The following is a 6,035-nucleotide window of genomic DNA, read 5'->3' as shown; positions in this document are numbered from 1 at the left end:
GAAAATTGTTTAATTCATTCAATTGTAATCTCACTCGTAGAGGAGAAAATTTATCTTATGTATAGATTTAATCTTACTTTTTCAAATTTCGTTTAAGGTAAATCGCAATTTAATTCGAATTTGTAATCTCACTTAATTGAGAAATTTTTGAAGAGAATGTATAAATTTAAGATGCGTTTGTCGTGTTTTTAGAATTTTCACGAAAGAGTAAATGGAACTTTTGTATCTGAAAAATCACGCCTCATTTAATTTTAGTGTGATTTTTGAAAAGAAGAGAGTAATGTGAGGGTCGAAAGGGGTGAGAAAGTTTATAGACAATATGATAGGTTCAAAAAGAAACTAAAAATTTTAGAGAAAATAATATTTTGAGAAAATAATATTTCGAACAAGATTTTATCTACACAAAACAGAGGAAACAGTAGAATTTGAAAGGGAGTTGCTTTCCTTTCCCAGGCGAACTGTTGATGAGTTGATAATTTTGCACACGGTACAGAAGACCCAATAAAAAGGCCGTTTTCGCGCCACTCGAGGCAGCAGTCCGTTAAGGGAAGGTCATGCCATATGTAAAATATAGTACCTTCGCAGCAAATCAGACAAGAAGAGACAATTGACATACCAAGGAAATACGTAAGAAGTTTAGACATATGATATAAGGCAGTCCAATAAAAAGGGAGAAGCCATACGAAGAAACCAGCTATTGATAAGAAACGAACTCAAACGAACTCTTATAAGAATATGAAATACTGAATTAAGTACGGAAGAGAATCCTTGAAGAATAAAGCATACAGGAGGAAAGATGTTAACGACCTACAGATGAAGGTAATATCAGAAATGGATTGATGTAAACTCTCTCTCGAAACGCTCTCGTAGAATAAGCATAGGTTTAGTTTTAGTATTAGAATATTAGATTGTTATATGAATTTATCTGTTTAGTTTTATTAAATATTTGTTCATTTGTTAAAGAAATGTCTCATCTTTGTCTGAACCAAATCTATATTAGCTCTACATGCGTGTTAATCCGCATATCTAAATTTGATTAATTGGTGTCAGGAGCTGACGAGATCTAGAATTAATCCTCTAGATCGTTCTTAAACATAATTTGCCGCCCTCCTATAAAAAGTTAGTGAGCCGATCTCACGATCGTGTGCATGTTAAGTGATATAGGTATCAATCCTATACCCTTGGTTCTCACAACAGTTACGTTCAAATACATATAATTTAGATCTTGTCGTACATCCCAATTCAAACTATGGATGTTACATTTCTATACTTTTTTTTATTTTTTTATTTATTACGCATACTGGATACACTCCATGCGGGGAGCAAAACCATCTCCGATAAAAAAAAAAACACTTAGATACAATGAACATAAAGATCACAAGCAAAGTTATACAATAATAATTTATATAAATAACAAATTACATTTGATTTTTAATTCTTTAACTAATTATTAGATATAAATGAAAGTTTAAAGTTTGGGAGCATCTCTCAATAAAATACAAAAAACTAATGGCTCAATTCTAAAACAGAATGATGCGATTGGGACTTTGACAGAGCTGTAGAGCGTATCGATAGGAACAAAAGTCAATGGAACCATGCCCGTATGGGCGACCCTTCACGAGATATAGGCCCCCCGAAAATGACTGGAAAATTTGAAACCCTCAAAAATGGGGTAAAATTCAGAAGTGAAAATTTTCGGAACTAAAATCTCGAAACTGTCATTTTGCCGTTTTTTAGAACTTACTAGACACTCCCAAAACCTCCTAAACACGAGGATCGCCACCATTCGACTGTCACTTCCGGGGAGTGCCAAGGGGAGTTGCGCCTCGCTCTCTCTCTGCTAATCCTACCGCGTGTCTAACAGGCAGCAAGCCGTATTCTAACAACACTTCCATCGACAAAGACCAAAGAAAAGCCCTATTATTAGCGCTTATTCGGCAACGCTTTCTCCGCTGCCGCTCTATACCAAGCGTGATTCTATTTTGCTATCTCTATCACATTCTAACTGACGACGGAAAGGAAACAAATCCTGCACTCACCTTCAACAGCGTCTCCTCTTGCGTCTCCCGCGACGTCCTCTCGCTACCTGGCGACGCCTAGCCTGATCCTAATGTCGCGTAGGTGAGGATGGGGTGACTCCGCTAGTCCCTGCCTCGGCTAGGTCCTGGGGGTCGATGACGAAGGTGGTGGTGGTGGCGGCGCCTGATGTTGTTTGTCTGAAAAATCACATAATCCAGGTTTCATATCTGCAAACAAGTATCCTTTGGTCACGCGCACTATACACAAGCTGCACTACTCACTGGTTGACCGTCATCCCCCTGACGTTCCTCTACGTCGCCCTCGTGCACGGGAACATCGAAATAGGGCTCGTCGGGAGGCAGATGTTCATCCACGGGCACACAGATCGTCTGGAGTTGCAGACCCTGGCAACCGGGACCTGGGTAGACGGCCACGATGTCCCTGATGAACTGCCGGAATTTCGCCAATGTTGTTGGCGACTGGGACAGGAACCGCATCCAGTACACGTACGTGCAGGTGTAACTTTGCAGGCTCCTGTCTGTTCGGAGCGACTTGATGGACTTCAGCCAGCGATGTCTACACTCGATGTTTTGAGTGTGGTCCTCAGGATCATCCGTGTCGACGAATTTGCAAATAAAAGAAAAAATAAAAAATGTTGCTTCGCCATAACGCCCGTCATTTTCAATTAACACATTTCAATTAGCACATCCTTCTCATCTCCCGGGGCCCCGCTGGCTGTGATTGACGATCTTATGGTCAGAGAAGCCCAAAGCCGTACAACCGCAATACTGGGCCGCGCTGTCGGAAACTATGATGGATTTTGGAGCGATGTATCCGAGCATGTGTCTCCACACAACTTGTCTGCTTTTGTTCTCCACCTGAAAGAATACGGAAAAGTATAACACAATTCGTCTAAAATGCGCCAATGTTTGCCGGACAGGAAACCTTCCTCGATAACAAAAAAATAAAAGGAAATAATGTTTCGCTACCACTTACATGCCAGTACATCAGCTCTCTCGTTTCCCGACAGTAGGCACCAAATATTGTAATTTGGGTGCTTACACGTACGCGGCCGTGGTTGTATTTTCGCCTCCGAGTGAAGGTCTCATCGATCCAAAATCATCAATACAGACAGACTTTTTGGCAAAGTCACAAACGTGGACCAATCGTTACCTCGACGTGCATTTCTTCGCCGCCTAGCTGGATATCTTGATTTTGGGAGACAAAAACCTCCGCAACTACCCGGCAGAAGTTGTACCAATCTACCGCTTGTCGCGAGGGCCACGCCACATTGCTCTCCGCGGCGATGGTGACCAGCTCCTGCTTGACCCATGAATATATAAACTTCAGTACCTGTAAAATACAGAGAAAACACATCTCGTACACTAACGTCATCGTAATCGGCACAATCGAATCACAAACGCGGAACGTAGCGTGATACAGGAAAGACTGTACTTTCCGGTTAGCAGGGCACCCGTAACTACAATTATTTTTAGCAAATTCGAACTTTTCTTTCGCATGTTTTAGATAAACATCACTGTAAATAAATAGCAACTAATTACAATGTAGAAGTTTCCAGTGATTACGTCGACTTCTAACATTGGTATACAGTGGCTAACGAAGAGAATGCTAACTGAAAAATACAGGACTGGGAAACCGCCGCTTTTCTGAGTTTTTCGCGATCGACTGCAATATCATACTTCTGTAGCTGAAATCTTCGCTCTTTCGAAGAATGTATTGTGAGTACAAGACAGGCTACTGGTGCACACAGCCCTCCTGACAGTGCCGCCTGTCCGTCGTTTGTTTTTTTTCTTTCACTTTTTCCCAGCGGTAGACAAATCCGAATCTGTCAGGTGGAGCAGGTTCCTTGTGCATATTGCCTGAAAATAAGACAAACTCATTGAAATCGCTTAGAAAACTAGCGAAACATTGCTCCGCGAATATTCGCTGTTCCTGTACGTGCAGGAATCAAGCGACGCTTACCTCTGCACTTAGGGAACGGTGATATGGAACCAGTTACGTCCGGATGCGGCACGAGCCCCACAAGATGGCAAAATTTCTGGGCGGCCTCTTCGGTGGGGTGGTAGCGAAGAAATTCGTAGGCAGTCATGTTTTCAAATATGTCTGCGGGATCCACAATGGGAGATGCTGAAACGTCACAACTGAATGGCATCTGAACTGAATGGCGTTTCTCAGGAGACGACTGGGTACAAAGGCTTGAAGGCGACCTGAAGGCTTACAAAACCTCGAGTGGCAGTGCCACGGACACGTGACCCGCGGCCAAATCGTCCATTGGCCAACAGGCCTGCTCCCACTTCACGGTCGAGGGGGGATGCGTTGCGCAGCGCGCTGCATCTGTGCGGCCGAGGGGACCGCCTGGAGGGCCGTCATGCGCAGTACGCTCCTCGGCCTAACATGGCTCAAGTAAGAGTTCAAGTGTTTCTGGCAGAGCGACATAGCAGGCCGGTGCAGAGAAAAGTGGACCGACGACTGCCGGGACCAGGGTTCGATCCCCGGCTCAGATAAGAGGCGTAATAATAATAGATATTTTTATTTACAGACAACAGATGACGACTTCAGAAGGCTGCAGGCGGGAGACTTGGGCTGCCGGCCGCATGTGAGGGAGAGACAGAAGCAGTGCGTAGACAGGAGGGGGAGACACGCGCTGGGGGCTAAGGAAGGGGAGAGAGCGCTTTTTTCAACATTGAGATGGAGAAAAACCGAAAAAAATTTCTGCCACGTGATGCCGTCCCTTTTGGCCGCGGAGTCACGTGACCAGATATGACGTAGGCGCATCTTTCGAAGGCTATATCTCGCGAAGGGTCGCCCGTATGAGCATGGTCCTATTGACTTATGCTTGCACAGGGGCTCTACATTCTGGGGGGGTGAAAATAGCGTCATTCTGTTCTATATTTTAGCCAAACCAATAAATAAAAACAATAAAGAATAAGTAAATAGCTTACCTATAAAAAAAAAATAAGTTAATACTGAAGATACAGATGCTCCCAAACAACACCAGAAACAAGATTAAACTTATAGTAGAGGAATCACGCTCCCTAATACAAAAGATCCACAGATTTTTTAGAAAACAAAAACACTTTAAATTGACAACATGGTACCGATAAAATTTTAAGAAATAAATACCTGGTAAGGACTTCACAACCAAAAACTTCATGTAGCACTTTAAGACGCCCACATTTAGCCAAAATATGCCAGGCATCCACAATTTCTTTCTCAACACAAAGTCACAAGAATCTCTCGAATAATTATTTTAAAAATTTAATGAATTACACTAGCCTGTATAAATAAAGACAAAATATAAAGGGAAATGTCTTTATTATATAAAGAATTATCAAAAAAAGTGACATTCAAATCCTTATACCAACAATTTTATACGCTATTATTTTTTCATTTATATTGTATAAAAAATTATCAAAAATGTTAACGAGAAGAAGAGACCAGTCCATTAAATTCAAATCATCATTAATAAGATTAATACCATTATTATTACAGGAATCAATAAAATAATGTGTCTAACCTATAGACTTTTTACCAAGTATAAATTTCAGGCAAACCTTACTCAGATGATAATCATCAAGATTAGAAATTCTAGTAATCCAATTTCTTATCCTACTAAATATTATAAATTTTATAGGAGTCAAAGAACATTCCATCGTAATTAAATAACCTGGTGTACAACGCGGTAAATAAAATAAGTTTTTAATGAATTCAGTCTGTATACCATCGCCATTGGTCAAGTTAAAACCCCAAATCTCTGAAGCATATAACAAAGAGGGCAACACCAGTTTTCAATAAACGTAAATAATCAGTCAGATTACGTAATTTGGCAGACCTCCCTAACTGAATAATTTTATTTATCAATAATCTAGCATGAATTCTCTTATTAATGTAATGCATACGAAATAAACCATTAGACGAAAATGTAACACCCAAACTTGAATTAGATACAACTTGAATTGGAGAACCTTTAAACCACCATTTATCTGCCCTCGCAC

At 41.1% G+C, this 6,035-nt stretch overlaps 1 long non-coding RNA gene across 1 annotated transcript; it reads right to left on the bottom strand.

The window, feature by feature from the left end:
- Nucleotides 1–2,306: 2,306 nt before the first annotated feature.
- Nucleotides 2,307–5,310, bottom strand: LOC111632315. The gene is made up of 4 exons (XR_002757838.1): nt 5,164–5,310; nt 4,983–5,075; nt 3,016–3,372; nt 2,307–2,897 (listed from the first exon to the last, which is right to left on the bottom strand). It is a non-coding gene; the product is annotated as an uncharacterized LOC111632315 (long non-coding RNA).
- Nucleotides 5,311–6,035: the final 725 nt, after the last annotated feature.

The sequence above is a fragment of the Centruroides sculpturatus genome, unplaced genomic scaffold, assembly GCF_000671375.1.
Source record: "Centruroides sculpturatus isolate CEXI.00-Female unplaced genomic scaffold, Cexi_2.0 scaffold435, whole genome shotgun sequence".
NCBI lineage: Eukaryota > Metazoa > Arthropoda > Arachnida > Scorpiones > Buthidae > Centruroides > Centruroides sculpturatus.
This window is presented reverse-complemented; position numbering and strand designations above follow the sequence as displayed.